This window comes from Amia ocellicauda, chromosome 8 (assembly GCF_036373705.1).
Source record: "Amia ocellicauda isolate fAmiCal2 chromosome 8, fAmiCal2.hap1, whole genome shotgun sequence".
Classification (NCBI taxonomy): Eukaryota; Metazoa; Chordata; class Actinopteri; order Amiiformes; family Amiidae; genus Amia; species Amia ocellicauda.
The window spans coordinates 3,699,608-3,715,216 of NC_089857.1; the positions used below are offsets into that span (position 1 = coordinate 3,699,608).

General features: G+C 35.0%; 1 long non-coding RNA gene across 1 annotated transcript; it reads left to right on the forward strand.

The window, feature by feature from the left end:
• The first annotated feature begins 10,647 nt into the window (after positions 1 to 10,647).
• Positions 10,648 to 15,223, forward strand: LOC136755222 (uncharacterized). The gene is made up of 3 exons (XR_010817633.1): positions 10,648 to 10,788; positions 13,118 to 13,201; positions 14,955 to 15,223. It is a non-coding gene; the product is annotated as an uncharacterized LOC136755222 (long non-coding RNA).
• Positions 15,224 to 15,609: the final 386 nt, after the last annotated feature.

Genomic DNA, 15,609 nt, shown 5'->3' on the forward strand with positions numbered 1-15,609 from the left:
ATGGGGATATTTTAAAATACTTCCCCAAAAATAAGTTGAAGACAACAAAATATGAATATCATATATAATAATGATTATTATTATGTTTTTAATTCATGAGAGAACAAAAGTAGTTTAGTTCTAAAAATAACTGCAGTAGCATTTTCAAATTAAGGAACATCCATGCTCTCCTATGCATCTTAAACGGGAATGTTTTACCATCTAAAAAGCAATTTACAAACTTCCGTGAGATACTGTACACTTCCCAGGATCTGGATATTTTTGGTGGGAAATTTGTGTGGGCAACTTGTGTTGATTGTGGATAATAGGAATTCTTTCCTTGTCCCCAAAGATTATGTTCTTATTACTTGAAGTAACATGTAATGTCCGCTGAAAATGTATATCCGCTGAAACACCTAATAATTTCACACTGGACGTTAGATTACAGATATTTCCCAGTGCAGTGGGAATTTATCCATGAGAATCGCTGGAAGTGAGCCACTGTATAGAAAGTGGTTCTTCCACATTTTGACATAAACATTTTAAAGAGCAAAAATCCAGTAGATAATAAAATAAAAAACTACAGCTGCCTGATGTTTTTCAGCTCTTTCTTCAGAAATGGAAATGAAAGGACATACGTTCGGTCACACACAGTTCCAAAAAAAATGACAGCATGTAGCACTCTCAGTCTGGGCAAGGTGAGGGCACCATGGTCACTGGCAGGCTAAATGAAGTGGATTAGCCCATGGGCAGCAGGTTAAGAAGACAGTTTCCAGGCAGCCTTGTTTCAGTCACAGGGCCAACTCCAGCTGTGTTCAAAACAACAGTCCAGGGGCAAGAAACTGCGGGTGAGAAACAGGGCTCCAGAAAATGTTAACAAGTTGTTTTTTTGCTCAGTTTTTTTAAGCACCGTTTGGTAAAGGCAGTTTTGGACCCACTATACAGACTGCAAAAGAGAATAGAAAGAATTACACAGCTACTGAAGAAGCTTTATAAAATAAAAGGCAAAGCATTTGACTTTCTGCCTTGGTACAATCATTGTAAAATGAAGGACAGTGAATGCATAATTATATCTAACTTTCTGCAAATGGAAGAAAATTATGACAAGGCAGTCAATATGAATTTATATATAAATACAGATATTACATACATGTGTATTTTATATTTCCATTAGTGTATGCATATATATATATATATATATATATATATATATATATATATATACATACACACACACGTGTGTTTGTCAGTATGCACAAAGTGTTTTCTTAAACGCCTGTCATGTTGTAAATTTCATTCACAAATGAGTTATGGACTATGCTCTAGTGTGCATGGTTAATATGACTGTATCAAATACATGAGAGTACACTCCTACTGAGAAATGGGACACAACAGGAAATAGCTTTACAATTTTTTTATGTGAAAGGGGGCTATAACTGTCACTTCAGTTTAGTTGAGTCTTTCTAAGACTCTGTAGTCTGTTTAACAGTTTCGGCTGGGCTGAGTAATTAAATCCCCCTGTGCTATGGAGATGCGCTTCCCAGATTCTTGCCCTGGAGTTTTGCCAAACCACCCAGCACTCTGGAACACCTGTATCAGTCCAGTCATAGGCACATGGGTTTACACTGTAAACTTTACAGGCTGACTTGCTGCTGTTCCCAAAAGGACTACACATTTACTACCCGTCTCTCTTTAGCGTAACATAAACACTGAAACGCTGCATCTGGAATGTGTACCTCCTCTGACTGAGTTATCACAGACCTATGAAGGTCAAATTGTCATTTGAACAGCAAACTGCACAAAAAAGGAAAGAACACCAAATTAATGCATGTGATTGAATACATACATTCATACATAATAAAGAGAGAGAGAGAGAGAGAGAGAGAGAGAGAGAGAGAGAGAAAGACCAAGCAAGGTCAATAGAATTTCATTCTGAGATGAAAATTGGACATACATGAGAATTTGGAGGACTTAGCACTTAAGTGTAGCAATGCAAGGAAGTTTAAGACTTTTTTTTGCCAAAAAAAATATTGTACATCTGAGTGTTCAGTATCATAAGCTTAAAAAAAATAAGCTGAAATCTCAATCTAATTATTATTATTATTATTATTATTATTATTATTATTATTATTATTATTTATTACTATTATTATTTTAAAATCTGCAAGAACATGGGGCCAGATTAAATAAAAACTTTGACCCACACGCTAACTACAAATCTGTACATCATAGCGGTTACATTTATGATTAGAAGAAAGCAGCATTTTACTAAAAATGAAGCCACAACTGAGTACAGTTTTCTATTAGCAGGTGGGTGAAAGTCTTGATTTAATCTTGCCCATGGTTTACAAAATATTGCATTACTAATAATATTGCTCAAGCATTAATCTACAAATCTGTCCTGTTAGGATTTTAATGACATGACAACTATACATTTTAAATAACTAAAACTCACATTCTCATTTATGTCTCAATGGTTCAAAATGTATGAAAACATATTCAATTTTATATTTAGAACTAAATGAATGAAAAATGTACAACCAATATTATCTCACACAGTAATAGACATTAAAATCACTCGATCAGATGTTATTTTCTTAAACAGACAGCACTGTGGAAATAATGCTATTAAAAATTAAAAAGAACAACAGTGTTAAAACAACGGTGGTGTAAAAGGTTTCTATCTATAGCAAAGGGCCAGCTAGAGCTCCTGCCAGTTCTGCAGTATAAATAACAGGGACACAGGCCGTTTATCATTACTTATTGGTGTATGTACATGCTATAGTTTGCTCGAACATGATTGGTTTGTACATTAATCAATCTGATAGAGATCAGTCCTATAAAGAATACATAAATCATTAGTCAGCCTTTTGGAAATGCACCTCTTTGCAGATAGTGATTATTGATGATTTCATTCCATTGGTATGCACTCTCATCTGTGCAGTGTTTAATAACAATCATCATCATCATAATTAAAACTATGAAAAAAAATTAAACATTTGTAAAAACTAGTTTATATATATCAGTCATTTCTTCATCATCTGTATTTTGTATAATTTTGAGTCACATGGATTGTTCCATTTGAAATGATATATAAACATAAGTTGAATATATTTTGTAAATAAATACGTACATTCTGGAAGACATGGCAGAACATGTGCATGAAAGGATGATAAAACAAGTGATCATATATATATATATATATATATATATATATATATATATATATATATATATGCTATATCAGATTATCTATCATGCATTTGCATTTTTATCATAGGAAAAAACACAAAATGCATATGTGCTGAAATTAAATTAAGTATGTAATATACAATCTCATTGCAGATTCAAATGAATAGGAAATAACATTGAGACAAGATTTTTTACTTTTTCTCTATGCATGACTCACTATTTCACTCAGAATTACAACTACATAATAATAATTAAAAAAAAAACTTCAATAATTTAAAAGTAAAAACACCTATCTAAATCCCATCTGCTGACTTCACTACACAAAAACATATACACAGGGAAATGTTTCTAATAAAATCTGTTTAACAGCTTTTGAATGATAGTTTTTGGACTCAATTTCAGAGCTGGCATTTGAAGCACATCTTGTTTATGCTACACGTTTTGTTCACAGTGATGTTTTGCAGAATTGCTTTTAAAAGCCCCAGAGGGTAAATAGTGTTCTCAAAATAAACAGAAAATTGTTGACCTTGCCAAAGTTGGCTGCTGACAGCCAAGCCGTTTAAAGACTTGGTGAAGTAGGGGGTCATGATTATAAACTACCCAGTTCCAATTTGGAAAAAGAAAATAAAAGAGTTTGGCAATGAACATAATTAATGGAGTGCTTTATGCATAAAGACACTGTGAGAGTTTTCTTAGGATAAAAATAGCATAATACAACTATGGAAGGAAAATAATACCAGAGAAAGAGGGGAAGAAAGAAATAAAAAACTTCATAAGCTTATTAAAGGCCGGAAATGAGTCACTTTTGCTTCATCTGTCTTTGGTTAAATAAAGGGGATAAAGGTCAGTGCTCTTTGGCTATAACTAGGCTGGTCACTGCCTCAGACGTGCAATTTGATAGGGTTCAAATGCCCTTGTGAAACTAACATTTCTCGAGACACTATGGGTAACAGGCTGGGCAGGGATTGGCTGAAGCCCTGCAGTCTGGGGGGTTTTCCAAACAAACGGATAACGAAGTGTGACTTTGTTCGTGACCTTCATAGTTCGGTGCTTACAGAGTAGCTACTTGGGTAAATTGATGGCTACATTTGCCACCACCAATCAAACCGCAGTCCCACCCCACACCACTTCAGCTATGGTGAAATTACACATACGATTACAATGCATTACAGCCCTTTAATGCAATGCTTCACAGACCCTTAAGCAGGAACTCTTGCTAAAAGAGTCTTCAAGGCAGGATTCAACCTTTAATAGGAGTGTGATTTAATAAAGCACAGTGAGACACTCTGTGGGCTTTTGGTATTGCCCTGTAGAATACCTAAAGGGAGCTGAGTGATACAGAAATGTGTCTGCTATTTCCTTTTTAGATTCTTTTCAAAATCTCTTAATTTGTACGCTACACACATCTGAAGGACTTTTTGTTCAAGGAATACTCAAAAACAAGGCATTGCTGTTTGTGAATGCTGCTGCAGTTTCATCTTCCTTGGGATCCCCCATACCACACCAGGGTATCTTGTAATATATATATATGCTGTGCGTTTCATGCAGGTGATAAGTCATCGTTGTGGGATACTGCCTGAAAAGGTGTTGATAAGGGAAGATGTTCAATCACACAACCAGCTAATATTTCAATTCCATATTGTTTACCAACAGCTAAAGATTGCTCCAAAGAGTTTCAGGTAGAGCTCGGGCCAGCTCCGGGCCTGATTACATCAAAAATGTTAGCACTGCAAATCGCTCACAGAAGCATAAACAGCATTACTGGAAATGGATTTCGCACACCTAAACTTCCATGGTATCAAATCTAAAAAGATCTGCGGTGCCACGAACATCTCACAGATATTGGATACCACAACAATGCTGAGGGAGTGGTCACAGTCTAGCGGTATTAAATTAAGAAAATACCTGAGAGAAAACAACCCACAAATGCTCTTGCTGCTAACTTCAAAGTTATCATAAAGCCTTCCACAGTTATGCCAAAATGTAAACGTATTTGGTGAATTTAAAAGAAACACAAGTGTTACACACACCTCTGTGGCTCCTTGTGTATACAATGATAATATACAATACTTACAGTAACTGAAATAAAGGTGACACTACACATAAAAGGTGAGATGTAGCTCCCAACATCCAAATTAAATGTATCATTAATGTGCAGAATTAAAATATTCTCATGTTACATGGTATTCTATATGAATTATGTTTTTGCATCAGTTGGTTATATCAACATAACAGCATGCTTTCGATTAAGCTTTGACTATTGTGTTACATCCAGGTACTGCTTTTTGTTCTAAGAATTTACATGCTTATAGTTTATCTACTGTAAAACCATGTACAGTAATGCACTCACCCACACTCAAGGTTTAAATGTAGATGGCCTGCAATTATTAATTCTAATGTGATGCATCTGTATATATCTATATCCACCCATCCATCAATCTATATACGTATTTATATATACACTCACAGATATACTTGAGGGTTGCCCAGAAAATAATGCCCTACATGCTAAAACAAATGAATACACATAGAAAGAGAAGAGAAGGAGGAGCATTACTAAGACAACCTTTAGGAGAAATATGAAGATTTGAAGAGACATGGGTCTATAACATTCTTCATCAATGCGACTGTAAAATTGAAACAATAGTGATAAATCATATGCATTTCAACCTGTGCAACTATGCAAGCAAGCAATGTAAATAAAATACAATATATATGTTTTTACATCAACACAATGCCGTAACTTGACATTTGTCTGGTGGGGGTGGATGAAGAAATGTACATATTCATATATAATTTATTTACATCAGTGTTGTCTCATGTAAGAACCTCTTGCGGTTTCCATCCTATTTGTTGTCTTGAGGAAACAACCAATGTGATCGGGTCACGGTGGCTTTCTTGCTCCCTGCCCATTTCAAAAGAGAATTAATAGAAAGGATGTTATTTTTCTTGAAGGTAACATTTAATTATATATGTAATGTATTGCAATAACAATCCACATGGCTCTGTCAAAGAAGAGAGGTTGCCATTTTTGGCATTGTAAATATAAATATTTATTAATTATTCTATATCTATTCTTTTCCAGGGAAGTCATTTTGTTTGAGTAAGAATTCTTCCTATTTCTCTGTGGTGCTTTTTTGGAACTAAGAACTCTTCATTCCTGGCACTTCAACAAAAATCTACCTTCAACCTGTAGGTCAAACATCAAGAAGAGAATGCAGGATATTTACACTCACGAGGCCAACTAAATGCTGGGAGGTGGAGAACAGCCTCCTCCCATTTCTATAGGACACAGTTGGATAATTAAAGGGATCAATGAGTTTCCCAGCTAGAGCTCACATCACATTCAGAAGGGCACTGACTGTGAGTTAAAATGAACAGCACTGAAAATAAAAATTGCAATACCCAACAATGCGCAACTATTTGAGTGCTACCTGAGGACTACTTAATAAGCAAACACACATATACTTTGACTTCAGTAATATAAAAAAGAACCAGAGTACAGGCATATTGTTTGCCATTGCCATTGCTTTGCTTCTTCTTCTTCTTATGATACTGTCTGACCTGCCTTGATGCAAGCTTCAAGTAGATATTGATTTTCCAGTTACAATTCTTCAGTATCCAAATGACCAAACTGTGGCTTCTTCCACCCTGCTTGTGAGACCTGGCTGTACTGTACCATTGCCATTGAATTTGGCAGATTCCACCTGGGATGTCAATAGAATATAATGGACATCAAATGAACAGACACTGAAGACACTGATACATTCCCAGTTTTGTTGGTCCAAGAAAGCTGATATGGAGAATGAAGGAAGCACATCAAAGACCAACAAGGAATCATGATGTTCTCAACACCAGCCAACTGTACCTAATTTAGTTTGATAAATTAAGTTATCTTGTTTGTATTCCTTTCCACCCTTGCAAAGTAACACATTTCAGTATACTTGACACACTAAAGTGTAAAAAAATTGAAAACTGCTAAAATAATAGTAAAGAAAATACAAGCAAATATGATTAAAAAACAGCAAATGTGGGATTATGTTGAAGTTGGATAATAGATAAATTAGCATATCTAACAAAATAAAAACATGTTTCAATTCTTGTCCTGTAATGGTATTAAAATTAGGTATAGTTTGCTTGAAGCAACCACCTGCATGTCATCATTTTTCTATTTACTCGTTATTTTTAACGAATTGAGGTTGTCACCAACCACTTAAACTTTCTGTGACATCAATGCCAAAGCCAAGCAATATGGGGTATAACTCAGTTCACAGTTTCCTGAGACAGGAGGACACGGACTTAACAGGCATTTGTGTTCTGTACAGGAAAGACATGCTGCGGAAGGGTACTGACAAAGGTTATGATCAGCGCATTGTTATTTTCTGTCATGTCAGGTTGGATATAAAAAAACGTTTGATAATAACCCAGACTTTCTCACATTAGCAGCCTGCCAAAGCACTGGGAAAAGCAATTTGTTCATAAAGGAAAAATGAAGGTAAGATGGGCAGCCTTCCAAACTAACATCTGTTGGGACCGGTTTTCACTTCTACAAACCCAAATGATGTCTTCCCTACTCTAACGTCAGTAGCTGTTCGTTTCCGTATAAAACACTTAAAAAATCGTTAGCACTTTCCGCACAAGAGTAATTGTTTTTGCGTAGTTACAGACAGATTTATGGCACAATTTTTCTCATGGCAGTGAACAATGTAATCAGGACTTAGTTGGAACTTATTCCCCTCCGCAACAACTTTAACCACACTCTAGAAGCAGTGTTCAGCTGAGTCTTGTTCCATCAAATTGCCCCAGAACCTGTAATGGAAATTTCACAGCATGGTCTGAACTGCTGTGGTTTTATGAGGTCACATCTGCACAGACAGCAGATCTTTGGACATGTGATCGAGGTTTGCAAATATCATAATGCAACACAAGACACATTAATTATTTTGCACTTGAATTTGGTTTATTTGTCTTCAATTTTGATATTTTTGTTGTTGTTACACTTTGTTACACTTTGTCATACTTGTTTTCTTTCATGCTTGACACATAAAATGACACACCAAAAGCTATAGGAATTTGGAAATCAATATAAACTGAAGCCCATTAGGCCTGTGTTATTTTTTCATTTTTTTTTCTTCACAGTAAAGGCCTCAGGACCCTAACACCCACTCTTGCCTTGATCTTCTCATCAATCAAAGCACATGATCAAACCAGGCATTCTGGGTGACAACAGGGGTATTGGCGATTGTCTTGGAAATGTAAAATAAACAGATTCTGTACATATGCTAATCTCATTGTTTATTGACTTGTTAGAGAGGAGGGACATAATTAGGGTCATTAACAAAACATAAGCAGCTCAGTGTTTGTCAATACCTGACCTCAACAATCCTGTTGCTTTCTGCTGTTACCTGCTGTTAAACAAGTCTGCCTTTTCATGGGAATACAGCTGTTACAGTTGTTAAGACTTCAATTCCCCCCCTTTTTTTCTTTCTGTGCTTGTTTGTTTTTCCTACTTCTCAGCAATGCCGGTCACCTCCAACTCCTTACTGGCTGTCAAGCTTTTTTTTTTTTCAAGCCTTTCCTTTTTTCTCTCCTTCTGGTTCCGTGAGAATATTTGGAAAATGACACAGAACAGGCTGCATGGAATGTCGCTACTAAGTGAAAATGTTGTATTTCCATGGGAGTAGATTGGATTCAAGTTAAATAAGCCCTGTGGAAATACCCTACAGTTGAGTAACCCTTCAGACTTATGATACAAACTGTTTTTTTCCAACACAATTTTCCTCTCCATCACTTATATATCAAAAAGTTGGTCTACAAAGGAATTTTAGAAGTAGTTTGAGGAAAAAGGGGGCAAGCAAACCCTTTCCAAACCTGCTATGAATAGGTTAATATTTACCATATATCACATCCTCTGCAATCCAGAAAATGATCAGATACCCTTTCAGGGTTAAAGGTCAAAAACTCTTTGACGTATGTAGATATTTTCCTTATGTGAAAGGTCAACTGGATGTTTATTCAGCAACTCTTTATTTTTAGCATCATGTATTAGGCATTAATTTATTATTAAATAGCAGGTAGCAAATTATGATATTCTACAGTCACTTTCTAGGCACATTTTAGTCATTGAATTGTATTTATGAATAAACAAACAAACCAAAAATATATAAATATAGAAGTAGTCAATGGTTTCTTGTGAATATCATGAACCAGGACATATATATATATAATAACCATCAGAATAAGAAATTAATCCACGGCTATCCATATTTCTTAAGTTGTATTTAATCACAGTTCAATATCTAACACATGCCTAATATGTCATTCCTATATATATTTTAACTTAAGACAGAAGTTTTTGTCTGGATTTTTAATCCTAATGTTAGCTGTGCTCTATTTTTTTTTTGTGTTCTCAGCCATTTAGTAGTAAATCGTGCCTCTGTGAATCATTGGTTTGAACAAATAGCAGATTGAGGTAAACAGACTTTATTTATAGGCTATGTGAAAGCACAGTTTATGGACACAAGTGTAACACATTATATCAAATGGCTAAATTAATAAATATAATTATTAAAAAGAAAATAGTAACTATATAAACACATTATGTATTATAAAACTTTGTAGTTTATTGAAATATATACATACATAAAACATTGATGAAAGGTTTACAAATAATAAGTAAATTCTGTCTGAGAGACCTGTTGTATCTGTTATTCTGTATCTATGGAATTCAAAAAGTTACAAAGAGGTTAGACATTGTCAGAATGTGGCAAATTGTCAGATGCAGTATTCATGTACTTGACTTAACAGCCATGTCTATGTTTAAAACTCATATTTCATGCTGGTATGCATTCAAGACTCTAGTGAACATCGTTCCTTTTGCCAGACTTTATAAAACAAATACACCTTCCTATTACATTCTGAATATTATTATTATTATTATTATTATTATTATTATTATTATTATTATTATTATTAAAGATAGGCCTTATATAGGAGTAAGAAAAAGTGCTTGGACTCACTGTTCCTGTCACCGAAAGAGTATTTATTGTGAAGGAGTGGAGTAGGTGTTGAAAAGATTGAGAACAAGCGGCCCAGATGCAATGGAAATGGTTGAGAAATCCTGCATCTTGTATCCGCAGTGTATGTGGATAAAGCTATCGGTTATTTGCAGATGTTATCAGGTCAGGACTTCTGCAAAACTATGCCTCCCAATGGACACACAAGCTTGCAGATGTTAAATGCATTAGATGGGGAATAACCACAACTAGAAAAAGTTAGTGTGTGTGCGTTTGCTTGCTTGCATGTGTGTGTTTCAAATTTTTTCCATTGAGTAGCATTTTGAAAACCAAAAAAAAACAACATGCACAAAACATGGTCTCAGGATTCTGAATAGTTAACCCCTGAAAATCTGCTCAGACCAAACAAGTGCTCTTTACCTCCCCCCACTAAGAGACAACAGTCCTTACATTTGCATAACAGCAAAGAGCAATCAATGGGCCGCACAGTGAGAGTGGCTTTGTGTGGGCTGTCAGAAAGCGAAACCCAGGACTGATTCGTAGCGTGTCAAAAGTTGTTATTTGGGTTGCTGTTTGGACATGACAGCACTTCAGCGAGAGGGTAAGGGTTAAACTGGTAACAACATTATGTGTCTCTGAGGTCTCTAACGCTTTTTAAAAGACTGAACACTAGAACGCTAGAACACTGACGCACAGCTGCTTATGTAGTTTTGTGTAGCAGGAAACTTGGTGGAATTGACTGTTTTACAACAATGTTTTTACAAACAGGTTTATTATTATTATTATTATTATTATTATTATTATTATTATTATTATTATTATTATTATTATTATTATGACAGGGTTTTAAAGGTGTGAGGGACACAGGTATCAGGAAAAAAGGGATAATCACAGTGGTGCTTTTTCCAGTAATTGTGCAGTTTGTTTATATTATGCTTAATTAATTAATGGGCATATTATTATAGAACACAATGGATAGATACATTTATATAATATAATACATTGGGGGGTGGAGAGAGATGTATGTTTTTCAAAATTAAAATATATTTTTTAAACTAAAAGAGTAAGGAGGAAACAGTATCACACAAAGGTAAAGAGCTAGTGTGCATATCTGCTAGTTTTACAGTCAACTACAATTCTACAGACCAAAGCAAACAAGAAACCAGTATAATAGAATACATTACAAATGTATACGAGTGTGGTGTAAAAGAAGGCATCTGTTTTATTCCCCAATTACTTAAATACAGACTGTTTTGAACGTAGAAATATCATCCATAATAAATAGCCAGCAGATTTTATTTAATTTGTAATGTGAGCAGAGTCAGTGCAAAATGTACCTGTCAGAAGGAAAAGGCCTTTGTTTTCAGCCCGTTAATAAACATTATGCTGAATATTTAATTTCACACTGAGGGAGAGCAAACCTCGCAAGCCTTTGTATAAATCTGTTAAACACTGCAACTCTGAAAAGCTTTCATTTTTGTTTGTTAACTTAAATAGTTTAGTAGAGACTTTACTTATTTAACAAGGGCAGATTCTCTTGAAACCAGTTTCATTTTGAAGGGTTTTCTCCTGACAAATACACCAGTCTCAACTTTGTACATGGCTATAAATATATTAACTATTCTGTCACAATTTGACAAAATTACACATGAAGTACAGATTAAATAATTCAAAAATGCATATGCAATTCATAATTCCACCAACTAAGTCTTAAGTCCGCAATGAATAATTGCTTAGTTTGATTTGGTAGGTTGAAGTTCTAAAAATGTATTTTCGCATATGTATATATTTTAACCTCACAATTTACTTAGCACACTTAAGTTACAAAATGAGTCACTATACCAGCATAACACCAGAATAGACTTAAACTTTATATACATGTAGAATGATCGATGATCAACAATTGCATACTTTAGAAAGTTCTGCAATTCAGTTCTGTTATTCATGTTGCTAAATGTAGTGTTTATTGTCTGGGTCCCTGTTTACAAAGGTGTTGCTATTTTAAATCATAAGGTTGTTTATTTAATTAATATGTATTTGATGTCTGGATGAAAAGTAAATTATGAAAATAACACAAATCCCAAAGATGGTCTGAAAATGTAATTCAGAAGAAAATATAACTTTTAAAATTGACCTTAAATCACCCATGAAATGAGTCCTTATCTTTAAATTAAATATCTTAATCCTATGTATAGTATACATATATATATATATATATATATATATATATATATATATATATATATATATATATATATATTCTGGTAACTAATATTAAGTTACTGTACAAATCTGGAAATGTTAGGTTCTAAAACAACACCGAATTCCCACAGACAACAGCAATTTGGTTGTATTAATCATAAACAGGCATCTTAACAGTGCTCTCTTAACAACAGATCATCAAAGGCCATGAACTGGAACAACAACAATTGTTCCCATTTTGCCATATGGTTCCTTTAATAAGACAAAACAAGACTTGTTTGCTGCAGCTTAATTCCATCAGCACGCTATAACCCTATTGACTAAAAAGCCTGCCTGCAACACTGAAATAGGTCAGTTAACTAGTGCCCTCTTCTGCTGTAGAGTGCTCTCTGCTGCCCCTAATAACCCCAGAGCACCCCCCAGCACATTTCCTGTCTTCTCTTCTTTCTCTCTTTCGCTCACAGCCAATCCAGCTGGACCCTGGCCCCCTCAGGTCCCTCATGTCAAACAATCCGGCCTCTGCACCGCAACAGGCCCTGGAGGTGGAAGGACAAGGAGTGTAGGCCTTGTAAAAACAGGATGGCTTCTTAGGGCACAAACACATCAATCACACTCTCACTCACACACACACACACGCACACACACCGGCCCTGGCTGTCTCAATTAACCCTTAATCTGGGACCTCCTTTAGCAACTTTGTCCCCCTCTTTTTTCCCTCTTTTTTAAAGGAGTCAAGGAGAAAGGGAGATGCTATCTGCCACAAAGATTACAACACGCCCAGCAGATCAAAGGCAATTCTACTTTGGGCCCAGGTGATTAGCTGTAATTAAATAAAATATGTCTGTTTAAACTTCATTAGCAGACAAGCGTTTGCTACACCAGAATGGGCACAATTCAACCATCCTTAATTAAAAGATAATCCACAGGATCGACCATAATCTTCTCTGAAAATATGCTATTTTCCCCATGAAAGATTTTAAGTCAGACACTCAACTCTAATGGAAGTAAATCTATGGGCAGCTCTGGCATTCAGGATGCATATGCTACCAGCACTGGTATTTCTATTTAGCCAGGGCTAGTGGTGAATGCTCCCGATAACATCAATTTGGCATGCTATTATCTAAAATGGTTGAAAACTACACTTCAGCAAAGTCTGACATAAATCTTTGAGAGCAGGGGGACATTGAATATGTATGAGTTGAAACAGATATGACAGTGTTGGCACATTAATATTCCTGTCACTGGAGGTTTTCAAACTTTCAAGTAGATGACTTGAATGAATCCAGCCTAGAGTTTCTATAAAACAGGGGCAAAAGAATATTATACATAATTAAAGATCTACAGGCTTCTGAACTCTGCAAAGTGTTACTGTACATTCTGCACAGTAAGGTTGACTCTAATAACAACAACTAAAAATAGTGAAGAGAAATCCACACATTAGCTTTGTACATTTAAAATGATAGTTTTCAACAACACACATGTTGGTTCTTGAGATGTTAATGCCCAACACCATGGGAAACTGACAGAGTTGTATATACATTTTCTGCAAGAGGGTGTATTTGAAAGGATAATTAGACATTTTATTTTATCTATTGTCATTATCCTTCATTTATTATAATGAATTGTAAATACATAATTTACATTTCATGTTTTTAAAGTGGCTTTATAAAAACTGTTTACATTAACATGGAATTTAATTTAAAAGAGCCCAGCTGTTGATGTATTAATATTAAGTTGAATTAAATTAATTAAGACAGTACTAAAACTGAAATAAACACAGTCTATAAGCACAAATACAAAAATCTGGGTAAAAGTTACATTTACAGTAATAGTACTTTACACTATATATCTCACATTCACCAAAAAGAGGTTGACCTTAGGGCGCTGCTCAAAGAGATTTAACTGTTAAGCATAGGCAATACCGACCCAAAAAAAAGCATAAGTAAACACATAACACATAGAATATATTTGAAAACATGGATTAAACTTGATACAATTTACATTTGTCTTTATTAGCTTCACATCACACACCCAAAACAAGTGAATACTGCTGTATGTTTTGTTTCTAATGGTTCACACCTCTGCTAGCTTACACCTGACTGAAAAAGTGCTTTCTTCTTCTTTTTGGTCATTACTGCATATTAACAATGTATTGATAACATGCTCAGTGTCATTATATATTTATCCTAAAACAATCCACATGTTTTAATTATATTAATTCATTTTTTGGTTTTCTATTTTCTGCATTCAGTAAAGCTAGATGATAATGCTTTAGGATGATAAACAGTTTTTTTCTTTCTTCTGCTTTGAGTATATTAGCACTTTTATAAACTTAAAAAAAAGTTTTGAAAGAGAGACAAATTGAAGGTAGTCCTTTTAACTTGTCCCCTAGGTGGCTTGTTTCATATACAATTAAATTGGTTGGACATAAAAGACTGTCATCAGGTCTTCTGGAGTATATCCACGCTTGAATTGGTTTATTTATCAAATGACCTCTGGGAGAAAGTGTAATTAAGTGGGTGTGAAACATTGCTGTATTGTACCTTCTCCATTTTTTTTGTACAGGTGTGAAGACAGGCAACATGGGAATGGTTTCACCTTGGCACTGAACCAGAGTGTGACAGATGTTGACTTTTGTGTTCTTGAGTGACAAGACAGCTCACAGCTTTAGCATGGCAATAACACAATCTTCTGCAGTGAAGAGCCACTGTATATGTGGATCCCAATTGCATAAAGAATGTCATTTGTAGGCTATACCTTTTTAATGCCTTTGTTCCTTTTGGCTTTCTTTTTTAAACAAACAAACCAAAATGATGATAAAACCTTGAAATTCATTTTTCTGACTTTTTCCCTTCATGTTTGAGCTAATGTCTGGAAATTGCAGACTCTCAGTATCCAAAACAAGATGGGCAGTCTACATCTTACTGTTTACTCTTGTTTCCCTAGTAGTCCATTTCACTTTAGGTTCATCTGATGGGAATACTGCATCTGACCCATCTGACTACATACAAAAAATCAAGCACTCAGCAGAGAGGATATTGAATTCAGATGGACTACCACATTTTCTGACATTAAGTATAAAGAAATACCATTCTGATGCAGCTACTCCTGCTCTTAATTTACCAGGGTTGTTGTGAAGGCGCTGCCGAGTTTTCAAAGGGAAGCTGAAATAATAAAGCTTTGTGCTGCATCTTTTCTGAAAAACCAGGAGATGCCCGGA